Here is a 23,531-nt window from a genome sequence, read left to right on the forward strand (position 1 = left end):
AGTATGAGAGGCAGTGAGAGAGAGAAAGAAGAGATTTCTCTTTCTACTTAAAAGCCCATAATCAATAGTTCCATTTTGGTCAGTTTGTAAGAAGATCACAAAACCAGTAATCAAATGATTCTCTCCACTAAGTGAAAGTTTGAGGATCAACACTTCAAGCTCTAACCAGACTAGCTCTTCATTTAGCATGTAAGATTTTGTATTAAATGAGATTAAATGTAACCTCCAGAGTTTGTCCTTAAAATTTATACTAGAACTGAGACAACTATTACTGTCTACTCTGTGTGCTTAGAGGCATACAGTATTATCTCATGTCCATGTGAAAAAACACAGAGTATGAATAGTGCAGAAAATTTTTCAAAACAATTTTATTATTTTCTGCAGAAGCTTTCACTTATCTTGTGTGTTTCTCTTTATCCCTGTTATTTGTTTACAGCTTCATTATTTTACATATGCAAATACTAGTATACTTCTCCATATTATGTCAGAAGAGTCACAAATGCTGGAAAAACTGATGAAGAAAAGATACACCTCCAGAAAAAATGACTGGGGTGTCACTACAAGAATCTTGTCTAATTTCACAAAATCTATTGATCCATGTGAAATTCCACAAGATCTGTGCTTCCTCTTGTGCTCATACTTATGATAGCCCAAAGAAATGGACAGAAATAATGAATGTTTCTTTGACGAGGTCATAATTCTTCAGAGTAACAGGCATAAATGATAATCCTTTGCACAGACTTGCTGCATTTTAATTCAAAAGACCTTTTCACTAATATCATCATATTTGTATTCAGATGTATTTCATGGGTTGTGGGAGCCAGTAGTGACCCAGCTGAAATTTTAGAAGAGTATTTCAAAAAGGGAGTCAGAATTAAAATTGGTAAGAAGCTAATCATCAGTATAAATTTGGTCACGTGAAAAAACATGTTATAGCTCTGTTAAAATCCTTAAATTTTTCTTCTAAAGTGTGATTGCTTAAAAAAATATTTTCAGTGAGCAAATCACTTTCCCTTTAAAATAGTTTTTTAAATATAGGGGAATTTTTGAAATATAAAACCTTACGCCAGATGCAAGTTGTAAATGGCATTTTGTTTGTTTGCTTGTTACTGAGGAGATATTCAGTTCAGTTCAGTTCAGTCGCTCAGTCGTGTCCAACTCTGCGACCCCATGAATCGCAGCTCGCCAGGCCTCCCTGTCCATCACCATCTCCCGGAGTTCACTCAGACTCACGTCCATCGAGTCAGGGATGCCATCCAGCCATCTCATCCTCTGTCTTCCCCTTCTCCTCCTGCCCCCAATCCCTCCCAGCACCAGAGTCTTTTCCAATGAGTCAACTCTTCGCATGAGGTAGCCAAAGTACTGGAGTTTCAGCTTTAGCATCATTCCTTCCAAAGAAATCCCAGGACTGATCTCCTTTAGAATGGACTGGTTGGATCTCCTTGCAGTCCAGGGGACTCTCAAGAGTCTATTATTGTATCAAATAATATGTGATCTATCATATAGTACATATTATATGATAGCAAACCTGAGTGCCAAGAACCCGAGATAGAGAGAGGCACATCTAGGTAATTTAACTTGAATAATTAGTAGAGTGGGCAATGAAAACCCAGTGTAGCCTGAACTTTAGGCTTTTCATAAGAAGTTAAAAATATTCCTATGTGAAATTTTATGAATTTGAAAAAAATTTTTAATTAAACATATTCATGGGTCATGATTGCTTGGTTACCCACATTCTCCCCAAAACCATATATGGTTCTATTTAACTTCTAACAAAAATGTAAAGTAAGAATACTTATTTAGTTTTACATATGAGAAGGCTGAGGCTAATAAAAATTAAGAAGCTGACTTTTACCCAAGTAATAAACAGCAGGGCAGCAAGGAAACCTTGTGTTTGATACCAAACCCTTGGGTTTTCCTGTGTTTCATTTTACCTCTCAGAAAATGTGTCTTAATCCAAATATCATATCTTAGAATTAATTCTTTTTAAAAGCTTATTTTTTAAGTGTATTTCTTAACTGCCCAATACAGTTTTTGAAATAAAAATGAAAAAAAAAAAGAAATAGGAATCATGGGACCTGTAACCTTCTCTTTCTCAGTGTACCAACCAAAACCTGTTCCAACCAAGTCACCATCACTGGTGGATCAGTGGTAAAGAATCCATCTGCCACTACAGGAGACCTGGGTTGGAAAGATCCCATGGAGAAGGAAATGGCTATCCACTCCACTATTCTTGCCTGGCAAATCCCATGGGCACAGAAGCCTGGTAGCCTACAGTCTGTAGGATTGCAAGAGTGGGACATGATTTAGAGACTAAAACAAAGTCAACAACAAACCATCACTCCACCTAGTGGTGAATTGTGAATAGAATAATGAAGTCGCTCAGTCATTTCCGACCCTGCGACCCCATGGACTGTAGCCTACCAGGCTTCTCCGTCCATGGGATTCTCCAGGCAAGAATACTGGAGTGGGTTACCGTGTCCTTCTCCAGGGGATCTTCTCAACCCAGGGACAGAACCCGGGTCTCCCGCATTGGAGGCAGACGCTTTAACCTCTGAGCCACCGCATTCTCTAATTGGAGGTCATTAGTATGTCTAGAAAACAACTTAAACTTGAAAGAAAAGCATGAGTATACTTTCAGTCTCTAATCGCATACTATCCTTTGGGAAAGCCAGAAGAGTCTTCTCCTTAATGTGTTAGGTTGAGTGGAGCATGGAAGTTCTGTGCTTAGAATTCATGACATTTGACTATATTTTAGGGCAGGCTATCTCACTAGTGATTCTCCGGACTCTAGATTTCATTTGTAGAATCGTATGATTACTGGGATACTATAATATTGTAAGTTGAATATTGTATGTACAAAATATTTTCTTCCCATTCTATTCCCCTTCATCTACTAAGTAACCATGCATTCTTCAGGGGTCAAATACAGCCTCTTTCAGGAAGCTCTTCTTGACTTAGATCCTTATGCAAGAGGGGATTTTAATACTCAACTCTCTGCCTCATAATGTTGTGAACTCTGACTACCAGGGCTGTCTGTTAATATATATATCATTATTTGATTAGAACATGGACATAATTTGAATGTTAGCTGAAAGAGTATGTGAATTACATAATTGTGTTAGTGGCTACCCAGACATTAAATACCAGATACACTATTTTACCAACCTCACATTAACCTTCCTTTTCTCTACCTACCCTGACTGATTTACATATAAAATATACATTGAACATGAGAATACAGGCAAATATATTATTGTAGTTTTATTTTCCTGTTTATGAGAAAGAATAAAAATGATGTACAATATGAATTTTTGCTCATAGACTGTGTATAAACGTCAGAAACTAAAACTTATCAAGTCTAGCAAAATATCTCCTTCATGTATTGTTCTTCTCTCCCACACAGTAGTTTTAAATACAGCTTTTCAAAAGATGAATTCTAGAAATTTGCGTGCTGAGTCTATTAAAGAAAATGGTCAGATTCTATTCAGACTGAATACAAGCTAAATTGGTGAAATGCTGTGACACTTTGCCACTTGGCTTCAGTTAGAACAGCATCAGTGTTAAGGTTGGCTTTCAATGCTGAGTCTTTTTCCTTTTATAAAATGGTTTAGAAAAATTCCAAGTTTCCTTTCAACCCCATCTCTAATAATCCAGACTTCTATTAAGGATAAAAAATATTTAAAATGCCAACCTGCAAAATATGTGAAAAAAGAAGTCTGTTTGAGCATTGGGCACATTTCTGGGTAAAGCAAAGGCAAATATTAACAGCTCATCAATAATTAAACCCCAAATTTTGAGAGTAAAGTTATAGGTAGATAAAAAGAATTTGAGCTTTAATGGGAAAGGAGACATGACTCAAATTAGACAATGAATTTTCAATTGTTTTTTAATCTGTCAACCCATTTTTTTCCATGGGGCATGCAAATAAAAAAAATAAAACAGATCAAATTATTTCAGATAAAGTAGCATTCAAAAAATTAAAATTCAAGAGAAATTGAGCTGAAGGTTTTTGTAGTCAGTGACCTGAACATAAAATTTTTTATTCGTTAGATAGTTTCTAAAAATGACTTGATTAGAAAAAAATAAATGTAAAAAAATAAGTATAGCTTTCTTGCTATTGAGCTTAATGGGTGCAGAAACATATATAAACAGGAAAATTATTTACAGTATACACTAAATAGCATTCCATGACTGAGTAATATTCCATTCATCGTATAACTACATCACATCATTATCCATTCATCCTTTGATGGACATTTAAGGTTCTTGCATGTCTCGGCTAATATAAATAGTGCTGCGGTGAACATTGGGGTGCATGTATCTTTCCTACTTAAGGTTTTAAGGTTTTCTCCGGCTATATGTCCAAGAGTGAGATTGCAGGATTATATCATAGCTCTGTTTTTAGTTTTTGAAAACCTCCATCCATCCTTTTCTCCATAGTGGCTGTATCACTTTACATTCCCACTGATAGTGTAGGAGGGTTACTTTTTATCCATAACCTCTCCAGCGTTTATTACTTGTTGACTTTGATGATGGCCATTCTGACTGCTGTGGGGTGAAACTTCATTGTTGTTTGCATTTCTCTAACAATTAGTGATTTTGAATATATATATTTTTCATCTGCCTGTTGGACATCTGTATGTCTTCTTTGGAGAAATGTCTATTTAAGATCTTCCCACTTTTTGATTCATTTATTTGTTCATTTGTTTTTGCTCTTGAACTATATGAGCTCTTTGTATATTTTGCAGATTAGTCTCTTGCCTGTCACATCATTTGCAAATATTTTCTCCCATTCTGTAGGTTTGTGTTTTCATTTGTTTATTGGTTTCCTTTCCTGTGTAAAAGCTTGTAAGCTTAATTAGGTCCCATTTGCTTATTTTTGTTTTTATTTCCATTACTCTAGGAAACAAATCCAAATACACATTGCTGTGATTTATGTCAAAGAGTGTTCTGCCTTTGTTTTCCTCTAGGAGTTTTATACTATCTGGTCTTAGTGAAAGTTGCTCAGTTGTGTCCGACTCTTTGCAATACCATGGACTATCCAGTTCATGGAATTCTCCAGGCCAGAATACTGGAGTGGGTAACCGTTCCCTTCTCCAGGGGATCTTCCCAACCCAGAAATCGAACCCAGGTCTCCTGCATTGCAGGCGGATTCTTTTATCAGCTGAGCCAACAGGGAAGCCCAAGAATGCTGGAGTGGGTAGTGTATCCCTTCTCCAGCAGATCTTCCCTACCCTAGAATCAAACCCTTCTCTACCCAAGAATGCAGGGGTCTCCTGCATTGCAGGAGGATTCTTTACCAACTGAGCTACCAGGGAAGCCCCTCTGGTCTTATATTTAGGCCCTTAATCTATTTTGAGTTTATTTTTATGTGTGATGTTAGTAAAGTTTGAACATTTTACATGTATCTGTCCAGTTTCCCCAATATCTCTTATTGAAGAGACTTTTTTCCATTATATATTCTCTTATCCTTTGTCATAGATTAATTGACCATCAGCTGTGTTAATACTATAGGTATGTAGTATAGGTTTGAAGTCAGGCAGCCTGATTCCCCTAGCTCCATTTTTCTTTCTTAAGATTGCTTTGGCTATCTGGGATCTATTGTGTTTCATATGAATGATATCAGCACAAAAAGAATGAAATAACACCATTTGCAGCAACACTGATGGACCTAGAAATTATCATACTACATGGAATATGCCAGAGAGTGTAAGACGAATATCATATGATATTACTTATATGTGAAAGCTAAAAAAAAAGATGAAAAGATGAACTTATATACAAAAACAGAAATAGACTCACTGACATAGAAGACAAATTTCTGGTTGCCATAGGAGAGAGGGAGGGATAAATTAGGAGTTTGGGATTAACATATACATACTAGTATGTATAAAATAGGTAACCAACAAGAACTGTACTCAATATACTGTAATAACCTATAAGGGAAAATAATCTGAAAAAATACATATATATGCACATAAAATTGATTCACTTTATTGTATACCTGAAACTAACACAGCATTGTAAATCAACCATATTTCAATTTTTTAAAAAACAAATTTTTAAAAAAATAACAGAAAATTATGTAATATTTTATATGACGTAGCGGATGTATGTAGAAATGAGCTGCATAGGAATTGTGACATTTGAAGGTATATCAAAAGAATGGGCTGTTTAACATAAAAAATGAAACATTAGGACTGTACTTATAGTCCTCAAGGCCCAGATACCACTTGTTTGCTTTGCTTAGTATGTATTAATGGCTTTTATCAAGTTAAAATATATTTGAATTTTTACATAATTGGTTCTTAATTTAAGAAAGCTGTGGTACATATACACAATGGAGTATTACTCAGCCATTAAAAGGAATACATTTGAATCAGTTCTAATGAGGTGGATGAAACTGGAGCCGATTATACAGAGTGAAGTAAGCCAGAAAGAAAAACACCAATACAGTATACTAACACATATATATGGAATTTAGAAAGATGGTAACGATTACCCTGTATGTGAGACAGCAAAAGAGACACAGATGTATAGAACAGTCCTTTGGACTCTGTGGGAGAGGGCGAGGATGGGATGATTTGGGAGAATGGCATTGAAACATGTATAATATCATATAAGAAATGAATTGCCAGTCTAGGTTCAATGCAGGGTGCAGGATGCTTGGGGCTGGTGCACTGGGATGACCCAGAGGGATGGAACAGGGAGGGAGGTGGGAGGGAGGTTTGGGATTGGAAACACGTGTACACCCATGGTGGATTCATGTTGATGTGTGGCAAAACCAATACAATATTGTAAAGTAAAAAAAAAATAATAATAATAATAATAATAAAAAGAAAAAAAAAGAAAGAGTATCTCTTATAGACACCCTACATGGAGTCTTCCTTTTGTAAACTAATATAGACTGTGAAAAGAATGCTGTTTCACATGCATGTTTATTCTGTCATGTTATAGGCTCCCTGAGAATGTATACTCCTGTTTACTTTTTTAAAGTACATTTCCCTGTTTTCCAGATACTTATGAAAAGAAAAATTGTATTTCCTTTTAGGCAATTAGTCTATTGATTGCTAGCTGTAACTTTTAAGATTTAGGTATAAAACAAAGAAATTTTAAAATGTACACCCGTGGTGGATTCATGTCAATATATGGCAAAACCAATACAGTATTGTAAAGTAAAATAAAGTAAAAATAAAAATTAAAAAAAAATAAAAAGAAAAAAATGTAACTGGTTGACTTTTGAATTTTGCTTGTATTCTGGTTCAAAGGAAGTTTAACTCTTTAAGATATCTGTACTAGGGTTGATGAACCATTGCAAAGACTGTTTCATTAAACTTTTTCAGACATTGGGAAAAGGCTATATTCATTCATTCATTCTGTCATTCATTCAGAAACATTTATAGAGAAGCTCCCAGTGCAGGTACTGCTAAGATTCAAGGAGAAATATGAGAAATACCTTGATCACAAATAAGTTGTACTTAGTAAGATCATATTTGCAAACATATATTGATATACAAAATATGCAATAAAAGCAAATATTATGTTGAAAGCCACAGATACATTTCTGTTGTTGGAATAAGAAGAGGATGAGCTGATTTTCAGATAACAAGATGAGATGATTTTATGAAGGGAGTTGAATTTAAATCATGTCTTTAAGAATAATGGAGATTTGGATTTGCAAATATAGGTAGGAGGACTTGCCACATATAAAAGTGCAGCAGAAACAACAAATGAAATATAATGATGGAATCTATTGGTGATGAAAAGTATATAACAAATGACCTATGAAGATAGATGCAGACAGATGACATGATTTAGCAGTCTGATGGTAAAGACATAGAACATGAATTATCCACACATATATGAGTCTTTTCTTTTTCTGTATTTGTTGCCAAAAACTATACAAATGGGAAGATAGGTAAATAAATGTTCATGCTTGCAAAATCGTTTCCTTGGTCTACGATTTTTGTTGGGTTTGAGAAGATGCCTTAATTAAGTGACTTGTCACCTTTTAGTGTGCAAAAGAAAATTACTCTAGGATTAACTCATGAGTCCTGAATTATAAATTAATCAAATTAAAAATGTGCATTGATAGGACCATTAGGTAGTAGGATGGCTGTAAACTTACAGCCAACTTACTTAAATGCTGGATGGGCCAGTTCCTCTTTCACCCAGTATTCCCTTTTTACACAAATGCCAGTCCACTTGGAAAAATATAATCTGATTTCCATTCACGATCCGTATTCAATCCATCAGTCAAGTTTACTGTTTTTATCCTGTTTGTATTTAAATGATCACCTCTTTCTGCCTTCTGCCTCCTGTTTTGCCAATGCTCATCTGGCAATCAATGAGCAATCATCTGGTGAAGTCGTGGGAGCAAAATCTCACTACTTACAACCAAAATGGCTAAAAACAGTGTGCTCACTGTAACAGGTAAGCACAGTGATATTAACTGCGCTTCAGATAGTAACTGAAGCACACTGGTCAAAGTCATCTGATTAATGGAAAATATGCGCAATTGTAAGTGAAAGCCTGTTTCACCTCATCATTCTTAATGTTAAAAGCACAGAAATCACAACCAGAGACAGACAGAAGACTGTATTCCATTCCTGACTCTGCTGTTACCTATAAGCATGATCTTGACTGTGTAATTTTCCTCCCATTGGTGATTTTTGTTATGATTTAGTTGCTAAGTCATGTCTGACTCTTGCAACCCATGGACTGTAGCCCGCCAGGCTCCCCTGTCCATGGGATTTCCCAGGCAAGAATATTGTTGTGGGTTACCATTTTCTTCTTTTCCTGGGCATCTTTCTGACACAGGGATCAAACCCATGTCTCCTGCATTACAGGTAGATTCTTTACCTCTGAACCACAAGGGAAGCCCTGAACCTTTTTTCTTTATCTGTAAAATGGAGAATCAGACTACATATTACAAGCCCTAAATTTCAAGGGTTCTGTTAATCATAAGAACAGAACTTACAAACTTTCTTTGTTTTATGAAGCCAAAAAATATGCTTATCATCTCTTTGTCTGAGTGATAATTTATTTGAAGCATGATAGAGGTAAATTATATTATTCAATAACCTAGGACTTTAGAAAAGAAAAGCAAAAAGCAATCCAAGCCCTCTCTCTTCGTTTCTATTTAGTGGTGAATATGTTTACTTTGAATTATCCTTCTGAGGAGTCATTATCACAGCAAGAAGCATTGCAGCAAAGATGTTTAAAAAAAACCCACAGCTCTAGCTTTTTAGATCTATCAGAACTGTTTGTCTAGCAGATTACTCTTTAGGCTGTTGAAATGAAAGTGGCTGGTGTTATGGTGCATGCAGGCTTGATTGAGACTGAGCAGAACACATCTGTGAGAGGTGGTTTTAGAGCACTGCTAAGGGATATAATATCAAGCCTCAATCTACTCACACCTGCTGGGTACCTGCATTATACCAGAATTCTTTTGCTTTGCCTTTTTTTCTTACACTTTTTTCAGATTAAGAAAAGGATTTGTGGTATCTGCTATGCCTCACAGCAATAAAACAGCAATCCCACATCGCAGGTGCTCTGTAGTCACGGTGCATTCCAGCCTGTATTTTTCTTTCATTGACCATTACAGTAGTTCCTCACTGAGAAATGTTTCAGTCACTGAGCACTGTAATCACTGCCAAGAAGATGTTTAAACAAAAGTGTAATTTAAACTCAATGAACAAGTAACACAAGCAATTTCTGGGGTTGTTTCTCCTTAATGATAGTGGGGATAGTTATAGAGCATCCCTTTAGTGACACATGGGCTTCCCTGGGGGCTCAGATGGTAAAAAATCCACCTGAAATGCAAGAAACCTGAGTTTGATCTCTAATGGGGAAGAGCCTCGGAGAAGGGAAAGGCTACCCACTCCGGTATTCTTGCCTAGAGAATTCCAGGGGCCGAAGAATATGGCAGGCCATGGGTTGGCAAAGACTCAGACTCAACTGAGTGACTAAGAACACATTTCTTGGTGACACGTTACCCCCTAGAAAACCCTTTATTGCATGTGTGTGCCTGCTAAGTCGCTTCAGTCGTGTCCAACTCTTTGCGACCCTATGGACTACAATCCTGCCAAGCTTTTCTGTCCATGGAATTTTCCAGGCAAGAACACTGGAGTAGATTGCCATCCCTTCTCCAGGGGATCTTCTGACACAGAGATTGAACTCAGGTCTCCCACACTGCAGGCAAATTCTTTACAGTTTGAGCCACCAGGGAAACCCTATTGTACTGGCTATATTCTTTTGTTAGTTTTTAAATTTTATACAGTTTTAAAGGTTGATTTCCATTTACAGTTATTGCAACATATTGGCTACATTTGCTGTGTTAAACAATACATCTTTGATCCTGTCTTACATCTAATAATCTGTACCTCCCACTCCTTCACCTCTATGATTCCCCTACCCACCCTTCACTGGTAACCACTAGTTTGTTCTCGATATCTGTGAATCTGCTTCTTTTTTGTTTTATTCACTAATTTTTGTATTTTTTTTAGATTCCACATATAAATAATATACAGTACTTGTTGTTCTCTGTCTGACTTATTTCACTTAGCATCAATTCAGTTCAGTTGCTCAGTCATGTCCAATTCTTTGCATCCCCATTGGCTGTAGCATGCCAGGCTTCCCTGACCGTCACCAACTCCTGGAGCTTGCTCAAACTCATGTCCGTGGAATCAATGATGCCATCCAACCATCCCATCCTCTGTCGTCCCCTTCTCCTCCTGCCTTCAATCTTTTCCAGCATCAGGGTCTGTTCCAATGAGTTAGTTCTTCGCATCAGGTGGCCAAAGTATTGAAGGTTAGTTTCAGCATCAGTCCTTCCAATGAATATTCAGGATGATTTCCTTTAGGATGGACTGGTTTGATCTCCATGTTGTCCAAGGGACTCTCAAGAGTCTTCTCCAACACCACAGTTCAAAACCATCAATTCTTCAGCACTCGGCCTTCTTTATGATCCAACTCTCACATCCATACATGACTACAGGAAGCCATAGCTTTGACTAGCTGGACCTTTGTTGGCAAAGTAATGTCTCTGCTTTTTAATAAGCTGTCTAGGTTTGTCATAGATTTTATTCCAAGGAATAAATGTCTTTTAATTTCATGAGTGCAGTTCCCATCTTCAGTGATTTTGGAGCCCAAGAAAATAAAGTCTGTCACTGTTTCCTCATCTATTTGCCATGAAATGATGGGACCAGATGCCATGATCTTAGTGTTTTGAATGTTGAGTTTTAAGCCAGTTTTTTTCACTCTCCTCTTTCACTTTCATCAAGAGGCTCTCACTTAGCATAATACCCTCTAAGTCCGTCCATGTTGCTACAAATGGCAGAATTCTTACATGTAAATATGTACGACATCTTCTTTGTCCATTCATTTGCTGATGAATGCTTAGGTTGCTCCCATATCTTGTCTATTGGAAATACTGCTCTGAACGCTGGGGTGCATATATCTTTTGAATTAGTGTTTTGCAGCTTTTTTTAGGATATATGTCCTGTAGTGTAATTTCTAGGTCATACTGTAGTTCTAGTTTTAGTTTTTTGAGAAACTGCCGTACTGTTTTTCACAGTGGCTGCAGCAATTTACATTCTCATCAACAGTTTACAAGAGTTTCCTTTTCTACACATCCTAACCAACATTTGCTACCTGGTTTTTTTTTTTTTTTTTTTTTTGGTGTTCGTCATTCTCAGAGGCATGAAGTGATTTCTTGGTGTGGTTTGATTTGCATTTCCCTGTAATTAGTGATGTTGAGCATCTTTTCATGTGCCTTTCCTCTTTGGAAACATATCTATTTAGTTCTGCCTATTTTTCAGTTGGGTTGTTTGTTTGCCTTTTTTTTTTTTGATGTTGAGTTGCATGAGCTGTTTATATATGTTGGATATTAATCCCTTGTTTATATAAGGTTATATAATTTGCAAAAACTTTTGCCCATTCAGTAGGTTGTCTTTTCATTTTATTGATGGTTTCCTTTGCTGTGATAAAGCTTTTAAGTTTAAGTATGCCCCATTTCTTTACTTCTGTTTTTATTTATTTTACTTTAGGAGACAAATCCAAAAAAAATATTGCTGTATGTCAAAGAGTGTCCTGCCTATGTTTTTCTGCAAGTTTTATAGTATCTGGCCTTAGATTTAGGTCTTTAATCCATTTTGAGTTTATTTTTGCACATGGTCTTAGGGAACATACTCCAGAAACTATAAGACACTGATGAAAGAAATTGAAGATGGCACAAACAGATGGAAAGATATACCGTGTTCTTGAATTGGAAGAATCAATATTGTTAAAATGTACATACTACCCAAGAAAATCTACAGAGTCAGCGAAATCTCTGTTAAAATATCAATGACACTTTTCACAGAACCAGAACAAATAATTTTAAAATTTGTATGGAAACACAAAAGACCTGGAATAGCCAAAATAATCTTGAGAAGGAAAAAGACAGCTGGGAGAATCAGGCTCCCTGACTTCAGATTTTCTACAAAGCTACAGTGATCAAAACAGTATGGTACTAGCACAAAACTAGACATATAGATCAATGAAACAAGATAGAGAGCTCAGAAATAAGCCCATGCCCTTATTGTTGTTTTCAGTCATTAAGTTGTGTCTGACTCTTTGCAACCCCATGGACTGTAGCATGCCAGGCTTCCCTGTCCTTCACTGTCTCCTGGATTTTGCTCAGACTCATATCTATTGAGTCACTGATGCTATCTAACCATCTCATTCCAAGCCCATGCCCTAATGGTCAATTAATCTATGGCAAAAGAGGCAAGAATATACAGTGGAGAAAAGACAATCTCTTCAATTAGTGGTTCTGGGGATACGGGACACCTGTGTGAAAGAGTGAAAACAACTGCACTCATTGTTAAGAGGTCTGAGAGCCACATTTTGTTAGTGCATTTGTTTCACTTGTCTAAATTTTTTTTTTCCTTGTTAGTTTAACTTCTTGTTTCAAGCAGTAGCACAAGCATAGAGGAAAGTAAGTCTGTATTCTCCAACCACTGCAAGTCTCTTCCCAGGAGGCAAACATATTATCAGTTTCTAGTATATACTTCAAAAGACTTTCTAAACATAACACAATCAAATAACTGTTTGTGTGTATGTGCACACTGAACACAAATGGTAGAATGTGCAAATTCATGTGTGTTTGCATTTTAAGTGTGTGTATTTAATACAAATGGTGATATGTACAAATATGCATTTATAGATTTCTTCTTTTATCAAACTGTGTGTGCATCATGGAGATCTTTCTAAAGGAGTCCTTAATTAACTGCTTTATTGTCTTTAGCAGCTTTATAATATTGCATTGTATCACTATGCCAGGATTTATTTAACCAATCCCTCATTGAAGGACATTTCTATTTTTCAGTTTTTTGATGTTAGAAACATCTTTATCCTGAATACAATCTTGAACTTACTCCATTTTGAATATGTGCTATTATATCGCAGGTCATATTCCCTGAAGAGAGTCAATGGGTAGGTCTCGTGGATTTTGCTCAAATCCATTGAGTCTGTGATGCCATCCAACCATTTCATTCTCTGTGGTCCCCTTCTCCTCCTGCCCTCAATCTTTCCCAGCATCAGGGTCTTTTCTAATGAGTCAGCTCTTTGCATCAGGTAGCCAAAGTATTGGAACTTCAGCTTCAGCATCAGTCCTTCCAGTGAATATTTAAGGTTGATTTCCTTTAGGATTGACTGTTTTGATCTCCTTACTGTCCAAGGACAACTACATAAATAGAGTTATTATGTCTGGATCCTGATGCCCTGAACCTTGATTATTATGAAATGTTCCTTTTTACCTCTGGTAGTACTCCTTGTCTTGAAGCATGTTTCGTCTGATCCTACTATAGCCAAATCTATGCTTGGGCTTCCCAGATGGCACAGTTGTAAAGAATCTGACACAGGAGACATGAGTTCAATTCCTGGGTCAGGAAGATTTCCTGGAGTAGGAAATGGCAACCCACTTCAGTATTCTTGGCTGGAAAATTCCATGGACAGAGGAACCTGGTGGTCTACAGTCCATGGTGTCACAAAACGCTGGACACAACAGAGTAACTGAGCATGCATGAGTCTGTGCTTACTGTTGACTTGGTATATGTTCCTCACACTTTTACTTTCAACCTCTATGAGACTTATGGTTGTCACTTCTAGATAATATATTCTTGAGCTTTGCATTTTTGATCAGACAGCCTTTATCAGGCTCTGCCTTCCACTTGGAGTGGATGCTGTTTTTGCAATGAATGTGGTGATCACTGTGATTGGATTTAAACTACCACCTTGCTGTTTGTTTTCTATTTATCTCAACTCACTTTTATTTTCCCATTTTTCTTCTTATTTATTTTTGTTTAATTAATGCTTTTTATGACTCATTTTAATTCCTGTGTTACCTTCTTAGTTCTACCCTTTTGTATTTGTAGTTCTTTCTTTAGAAAGTACAGCAGTGATTCTTACTTTATGATAGTTGACTTAGAATTAATGTTAAACACCTCACATACACTATAAGAACCTTAAAATAATATATTTAAATTAAACCTCCCTTCTTTCTGCATTTTTGTGTGTATGTTTTTATGTTATAGCCCTCTCAGTGCAATGCTATTTATGCTTTAAAATATTAAAAGAAGAAAAAGTATGTTCTTTTATATTTATCAACATGTTTGTGATTGCCAGTGGTGTTTATCCTTTCCTATGTAACCTAGTTTCCATCCAGTATAATTTCCTCTCAGTCCAAATAGTATCTTTTAGCGTTTATTATACTGGAAGTGAGTGAAAGTTGCTCAGTCATGTCTGACTCTGTGATTTCATGAACAGCAGCCTGCCAGGCTCCTCTGTCAATGGAATTCTTCAGGCCAGAATACTGGAGTGGGTTCCCTTCTCCAGGGAATCTTCCCAAACCAGGGATCTTACCCAAGTCTCCCACATTGCAGGTAGATTCTTTATAGCTGAGCCACCAGGGAAGCCCAAGAATACTGGAATGGGTAGCCTATCCCTTCTCCGAGGCTTCTTCCCAACCCAGGAATCAAACCAGGGTCTCTTGCATTGCAGGCAGATTCTTTACCAGCTGAGCTACCAGGGAAGTCCAAAAGTGCAGCGAATGTTGCTCAGTTGTGTCCGAGTCTTCGCGACTCCGTGGGCTATACAGACCATGGAATTGTCCAGGCCAGAATACTGGAATGGGTAGCCGTTCCCTTCTCTGGAGGATCTCCCCAACCCCAAACCCGTTATAATGCAAGTCTTCTAAACATGAATTCACTCATTTTGTTTGTTTGAAAATATTTTTACTTTATCTTGCCAGCTTTGAAGGATATTCGTACTGGATATAGAATTGTAGATTCAACTTGTTTTTTGATTCAGCATTTTAATGACTTCCCTCCGTTGTCCTCTAGCTGCCGTGGTTTGCCTGTGTTTCCTGTGTCTTTGTACCTTCTTTGTGTCATTTTAACATTTTCTCTATCTTTCAGAAGTTTGGTTATAATGTGCTTGGAGCATAGTTTTGGTTTATTTCTCCTGCTCAGAGTGTGCTAAACTTCTTTGATGTGGATCAGAAGAAATTTTTATTTTTACCATATTTGATAAATTTTAACCATTTTTTTTCTACTTAATTCTATTTCTTTTTTTTTTTTTTAACATAGCTAGACAGTTTGGTACTGTCAGTGGTTACTGGTTCTGTTTTATGTTTGGGGGGATTTAAATATTTATCTGTCTGTTTTAGCCTGGATAATTTCACTTACTCTGTCTTCAGGTTCATTGATACTTTTATTTGCTAGCTTGTAATCTGTCAATAAATACATCCAGGGTTTTTCTCTTAAATATTGTTCTTTTCAATTCTAGACAGGTTGTTTCTTTCTTTTAATCATCACTTCCAGTTTTCACTGATACTTTTTATTTGTTTACTCATTATGTCCTTTTTCTTTAAGTCGTGTAGCATATTAATAGGAGCTATTTTAAAATCCTGTCTATTAACTCTAACATCAAGGTCATCTTGTGGTCTTTTCTGTTGATTGCTTAATTATGGATTACATTGCCTTGCTTGTATCCATGTTTTATAATTTTTATTGTGTGTTTGATACTTGTATAATATGAGTGTGCCTTTTTCCTGACATTTAGATTGAAAAATAATAGATTTTCTTGACCCTATCGGGGTGTGTGTGTGTGTGTGTGTGTGTGTATGTTTAGGTCTTGATTATTTTGCTTCTGTCTCTAGTCTGGGGTTGGAGGAAAACCTTATTTAGAGTAATATAGTCTTTTGAGGTCTTCAACAAATGTCAAATGTGTTTATTGAAGTCTCTCCTTTCTGGCTTGTCTAGAAGTTCATCATATTCCAGCCCTGCCCAACTGTGGTATGTTTATTCAGTTCTCAAACTTGCAGTAGCTATTCTATGCTAGCTTGAGGAATCTTATTCTGAGCATATGCAGTCTATTCATAAACACAGGACCCTCAGGAAATTCCCATACAGACTCCTACCCTTAATGCCACCAGTCTTCTTTTCTTTGGCACCTTTCTGCAGAAACTCAAGTCCCCATAGTAGTTCCAGACTCCAGTTTCTAATACCATAGCTCAAAAAATCAGCTGGCTATACTTCAACTTCACCTTTCCGTATCAAGGTTGAAAAGTGCACCTTGAAGAAAGCCAGGGTTGTAAATCAGCTATACTTTAATAAAATAAGTTTTAAAAAGAAAAAAAAATAAAGCCAGAGTTAATATGGTGCACACCTCAATGCATTTTCCTTCTCTCGAAGAAAACCCTGCAATTCTAGTTGACAAGTGCTTGGAAACTGCTTTCCCATCTACTTTGTCCAGTTTTATAATTATTTATAAAAGGAAATTAAGTTTGATATTGATTATTGTGACTTCATTGAAGTTGACAGATTAAATTTTTTAAATTGGGAAATTTCATGTTTTAAAAAACATATTTCTATGCTTAGTTGATATTTCTGGGGTCCTTTAGAGTATTCAGGGAAGTCCTCTAGACTTCCCTGGTGGCTCAGACGGTAAAGCGTCTGTCTATGATGCGGGAGACCCAGGTTCGATCCCTGGGTTGGGAAGGTCCCTTGGAGAAGGAAATGACAATCCACTCCAGTACCATTGCCTGGAAAATCCCATGGACAGAGGAGCCTGGTAGGCTACAGTCCATGGGGTCACAAAGAGTCGGACACGACTGAGCAACTTCAGGACTTCAGGTTCAGGTTAGAGTATTCAAAATGACTTTCTAAAAGATTTAACACTGTTTAACTTGAAATAGGGGAATTTGAAAACCTTCCTACCTTCATCCTTATCCCCAGAAAGGAAGACAGAGATTGAGGCACCAGAGGCACACAACCTTTTACATAAATGTGTTGAGGGTATTCAATATACCCTCTGACTTGATTTTCAGACTCAATCGTAAAGGGTATTTGGTCACATACTGTGTACATGGTCACTTCATAAGAATTAATGATGTTTTTACTTGGAGAATTGCGTTGCTCCCCCCAATGCATGCTTTCTGTCTCTAGAACATTCAGACTTCTGGAAATAATTCTGGTGAGAACAGTAAGCTGCAACATGGTATATTCCGTTATGGCTTCCCTGATAGCTCAGTTGGTAAATAATCCGCCTGCAATGCAGGAGAGCCCAGTTCGATTCCTGGGTTGGGAAGATCCCCTGGAGAAGGGAAAGGCTACCCACTCCTGTATCCTGGCCTGGAGAATTCCAGGGGCTGTATAGTCCATGGGGTCGCAAAGAGTCAGACACGACTGAGCGACTGCCTCTTTCACTTTCATATTCCCTTATCCACTGGTCTTCTCCTAATTCTCTCGGCTCACTCCACCACTAGACTTGCAGGCTTCTGGCTAAAGGGTAAGTCAGACGATGGCTGTGTTGTATCACACCTCATTAGAAAGTAATATCATCACATTACTTATCTCAGATTAATGTCAAAGTCATCCTCCACTAGAAAAAGAGAAATGGTCACGTTTATCTGTGTGCTCTGTAAGTAGATGACCAGATTGAACCTTAAGCAGTATAACCTTGATTAGCTTCTTATAAGGAAGAGAAACTCAGGACACATAATTAGGATTCCATAAGGAAAGTGATTTTTCTCAACCTACTGCTCAGGGGAACCCATTCTCATTTGTGATATTAAATATCACCTGAAAATTGTAATGAGAAAGCAAAGAAAGTAATATACCAGGTACTGTGTTTAGCATAACCTTGTTGTCTGTTTTTTTTTCATTTTTGATTTTTTTTGTTGTTGTTGATGTGGACCATTTTTTTAAGCCTTCATTGAATTTGTTACAGTATTGCATCTGTTTTACATTTTGGTTTTTTGGCTGGGAGGCCATGTGGTATCTTAGCCCCCATACCAGGGATCGAACCTATACCTACTGCATTGGAAGGTAAAGTCTCAACCACTGGACAGCAGGAAGTCCCAAGCATACCTACATTTTCTTGTTTAATAATCATAACCTTACAGTGAAGGTATGATTAGTGTTAACTTACAGATGATAAAAAAATTAAGGAAATTAAGTAACTTGTTCAAGTTTAAAAATCAGGGAGATGAATATTTGTGTCTGCTGCTGCTAAGTCACTTCAGTCGTGTCTGACTCTGTGCAACCCCATAGATGGTAGCCCACCAGGCTCCCCCATCCCTGGGATTCTCCAGGCAAGAACACTGGAGTGGGCTGCCATTTCCTTCTCCAATGCATGAAAGTGAAAAGTGAAAGGGAAGTCGCTCAGTCATGTCCGACCCTCAGCAACCCCATGGACTGCAGCCTTCCAGGCTCCTCCATCCATGGGAGTTTCCAGGCAAGAGTACTGGAGTGGGGTGCCATTTGTATCTATATGCCTCCAAAATTAGGTTTCCAATACACTACAGTTTTCATTATTTTATGGTGATATAAATTTACCCTGTTTCCTTATAAGATTTTGCAAAGAAAGTGTTAACAAAGAACTTTTAGTTTTAGGGAAATTAACTTAAGAGTTTTCCAGTAAAAAATGTATATCTCAAAAGTATATAAAGATTCCCTTATCGGCAGTTTTTTCAGTTATAAAATTAGACTTGTTCTAGTCAAAGCAGTTCAGTTTTTTAAAAATGCTTCATTTAAGATAATGTATTTCAGCATTTTCTTTGCCTCTTGTCAGGATGGGAAACAATAGTTCTCTTGCTTGATTTAATATCATTATGTCTGACAACACAGTTAACAAAGCAACTGTAATATTCCAAAGATTTTCAAGCTCTGTGCATCTAAAAGTCACTAATGAAATTAGCAAACCCGAAGCTTCACAGCCAAATATCCGAAGCTTAAGACTAAAGGAACTGTGGGTCTCTGGAATTGTTGGATGTAAACTGTGTAGCAAGAATCATCAAGTACTTGATTCCTTCTTTATAAGCAACCCAATAAGCAAAGTTTACAGCGAACAGGAAACATGTGTTTGAACATTCAGAAGAGTTTAGATTTTGGTTTACAATTGGAAAGGAAAAAATCAGAACAAGCAAGTTCCTTGTATCTAGCATATGTTTGAAAAATCAGTAATTTTTACATTTCATAAGGAGACTAAATAGTCATAATTATCTATATAATAGCAAAGTTTATTTTCTCATATTACCTTTTCTTTTGCATTTTGTTTTCTTAATAACAGTATCACTACCATTTCTCTCTGGTAAGTAAACACTGTTTTTGAAATAACAAAATTTTATCTTGATTGCTTAATTTCAAGAAATTATGTGACTATTTTATATGAATGATAAAGCTATAGAAGGTTTAAGTCAAAAAAAACATTTCAGGTTGCCTGTTCAAAACTTTTTCATTTAGGGGAACAAGGAGCCTATGAAGGAAAATGATCATCCTAATGTGAACACAAATTACAGATATACAGGAATAAAAATCCAGGTCTGAGGATGTCTTTTCATCATATTATTTTGTTGGAGCAGTGTTTTTTTTTTTTTTTAATTCTAAGGACTGTTGAGAATTTGAGGGAAATATAACATAGTAATTACCTCCATAAAACTTATCCCAGTAATGTTTGGTTGTGAAGGAGAAAACAAGGTGAAGAATTAGAAGGTGACAGGAGGATGTGCTGAATTATGTAAGGTAATCGGGAGGTCTCTGAGATAGTTAGACGTGAGCAGTGACTTGAAGGAAATGAGGGAGCAGGCCAGTTAATATGTTATTGAAGAGTTTCTAAGAAGAAAGAGTATTAATTGTGTAGGACTTCCCTGGTGGCTCAGATGGTAAAGCGTCTGTCTACAATGCGGGAGACCTGGGTTCAATCCCTGGGTTGGAAAGATTCCCTAGAGAAGGAAATGGCAACCCACTCCAGTACTCTTGCCTAGAAAATCCCATGGACGGGGGAGTCTAGTGTCCATGGGGTCGCAAAGTTGGACCTGACTGAGCGACTTCACTTTCACTTTGACTTTGAGATGGTTTGTGCTTGTTATTTTTGAGAAACAACAAGGATACCAATGGCTGAAGTGCAATGACTATTCATTAATTCATTGCACTTTCATCCCATGGATTATCGGAGCTAGAGCAATGAGAGAGAAATGGGGCTCTACAAAGAACCAGATGAAGATGAGTCATAATTGTGGTACCATTTAATTATATTAATAATACAGAATTATACAAGTCATGGATTCCTACTTGAGTTGGAAAGCATGCATTTTAACATGCATTTAGTAAAGCTAGAAGGAGCAAAAAGTGGTTGTTGTTAAATCACATAACATTCTTTTCTTCTAAAAAAATGTATTCTATGCAATTGTCACCATGAAATGTAGAAACTTTTATGTTTTAAGTTATGAAGTCAGAGTCTTCTATATAAAAGAAATGATTTCAAGTAATTGTATGGGTCTTCAAATAGCTTGTACATAGGTTATATAATTTGATCTTTATAGCCCCATGAGTCTGTAGTAAACATATCTTCATTTTTTTGATAAAGGAGTTGACGTTCAAAGAGGTGAACCGATTTGCCAAGAAACACATCATGGCCAGTACCCCAAAATCTTCCCCTTGCTTCATCTCACTAATTACTCTCCATGAACAGTCCTGAATTCTACAATAGATTGATCTACCTGCTTCTGAGCTTTATATAATTGAAATAAATTATATGTAGCTGGTTTATTTTTCTCCACATTATGTTGGTGAGAATCATCCGTATTATTATAGTTGTAGCTTATTTATTCTCATTGTTCTGTAGTATCTTGTTGTCAGAATATATTACATACCTAGGCATTTGGGTTGTCTCCACTTGGGGTTGTTATGAATAGTGCTACTATAACCATTCTTATACATGTCTTTGGGGGGATAGTTAAAGATAGTAATGGATAGATTGACTGATTAATAAATCCAGAGCTAGACAGGTTTCATTTGGCTATAAATCCAGAAATAGAATTGTCAATCATAGGATATACCTACATATATCACTGCTGCCAAATAGCTTATCAGTGGTTTTACCAATTTACTCTACCATCAGTTACATATGAGAGACCCAGTTGCACCACATCATTTTCAACACTTGGCATTATCTGTTATCTCATTTTAGCTGTTCTTGAATGTAACCCATGGTGGATTTTTCCAACTTTATTGAGATAGAGTTGGCAATTAAAAGTTTTACAGCTTGATGATTTGATATGCATATACATTGTGAAATACTCATCACATCAAACTAATTAGCATATCCATAGCTACCATTTTCTTTCTTTCTTATTTGTTGTGATGACACTGTCTTATGATCCTGCAGTCCCCCTTGGGAACGTATCCAAAGAGAATGAAATCAGGATCTTAAATACCTGCACTCCAAAATTTATTTCAGTATTACTCACAATAAACAAGATGAGAAAACAACGCAAGTACTGGTCAAGAGATAATAGATAAAGAAAATGTGATGGATGGATGATAAATAGATAATAGATAGGGTATATAGCATATATATGAAATTCAACTTTAAAAAGAAAGAAATCTGCCATTTTCTACAACTCGTCGGATATTGGGGAAAATGAAATAAATCAGATGCAGAAAGACAAACATGTGGAATTTAGATACTTGGAATCTAAAATAGTCAAAGTCACAGAAGCAGGGAGTAGAATGTTGGTAACCTGGGGGAGGGAAAAATGGGGAGATGTTGGTAAAAGGGTACAAAATTTTCATTTATGCAAGGTGAATTAGTTCTGGAGACTAATGTACAAGAATGTGACTATGGTTCACCACATTATATTGTATATCTGGAATTTGCTAATAGGGCAGTTGTTAAGTATCTTCACCAAGTTTTTAAATATGAGAATTATTGCCCCTACTTTATAGATGATAAAACAAAGATATATCAAAATTAAATAGCACAATCAAAATCAAGCAAACTAAAGAAAGAGTTAAAAATGTTATTCAGTTCATTTTATCACATAATCTTTGTGGTTTCCGTAACATATTTTTATTATTTACTTCAACAAGAATGAATTGAGTGTTACATATGCTGGACTTCTGATAAGGACTGTGTCTTTGTGAGCAAAAGCTCTCAGTGTTTAGGATAGGAACAAGAAAAACCATTATGAAAGAAGACAAAGTGCATTAGGTATTATACTAAAAAAAGTAAAACAATGAGAAGCTAAAGAAAGGAAGGGCATTTCTCTTTATGTTACCAAACAGAGAAGTAGAGAGCACAACTTGAACTGAGCACAGTTTGAGGGTTAGAAAGCGTGGGCACGTTGAGGAGTTAGTGTGTGATGACAACATTGTTGCAGTGGTAGTCAAGCACGAAAGAAATACACTTTAGCCTTACAGCCCTCAAATTCCCTAAATTTCTGTCTCCTTGCTCCTCATGATACATTTAAAGGAGAATAGCGTTCAAATGCAGGGGCAACGGGCTCAATTAGAGGCTGGCTAAGAAGGAAGGAAGGCTCTCATCTTGTGCAGTGGCAGAGCCTGAGACTCATAGGAAAAGCCAGAACCTGAGTAGGATATCAGTGATCTAAGTACAGAGAGAAGAGCAGGAAGAAACACAGGAGAGGGATCAAGCTAGAGTATGAAACTGTGAAGATGGGAACCAGAGAGAAGAGTTCTGGAGAGAGTAGTTTAGAATTGGATGGATAGGCACAGACTGAAAAGGATCCTGAGTGGTGGCCTTGATCTTAACTAGTGTTTCACTCTTCACTCATCGTCCTGAATGAAATGCATGGGTATTCCAAGACAACATTAGGGTGAATAGGCATTTGGAATGTGAAAAGAATTGGACATATAATGGTTCATACAATGCTAGAACAAAAAGAGTTGTGCAAATGCTGCTAAAAAGGTGAGTGCTCAAAATTAATTTCAAAGCACTATCAAAGGTCATATTCATATTCTACTGAAATCAAGGTCAGTTTAAGCTAAACAACTTAAAGATTTGGAAAGATTTTGAAGTCATAAATGTGACAAATAAACCTAGCATCTCACAGATTTACACACGTGATGTGCATCTGGAGATGTTTTTGTTTCATCAACAACTGTTTATTCTATGGGCCTTGCTATGTACCTAGGTGGAACTGAACACTCAGGACTATAGACATAAACAAATATTATTCA

At 36.7% G+C, this 23,531-nt stretch overlaps 1 protein-coding gene and 1 non-coding gene across 3 annotated transcripts in view; both read left to right on the top strand.

Moving 5' to 3' along the window:
* FGF12 (fibroblast growth factor 12) overlaps nt 1-23,531 on the top strand; it is a 411,991-nt gene that overhangs the window by 360,050 nt on the left and 28,410 nt on the right. The window lies entirely within an intron of this gene.
* TRNAH-AUG (transfer RNA histidin (anticodon AUG)) lies at nt 16,977-17,048 on the top strand. The gene has a single exon. It is a non-coding gene; the product is annotated as a tRNA-His (tRNA).

The sequence above is a fragment of the Budorcas taxicolor genome, chromosome 1, assembly GCF_023091745.1.
Source record: "Budorcas taxicolor isolate Tak-1 chromosome 1, Takin1.1, whole genome shotgun sequence".
Classification (NCBI taxonomy): domain Eukaryota; kingdom Metazoa; phylum Chordata; class Mammalia; order Artiodactyla; family Bovidae; genus Budorcas; species Budorcas taxicolor.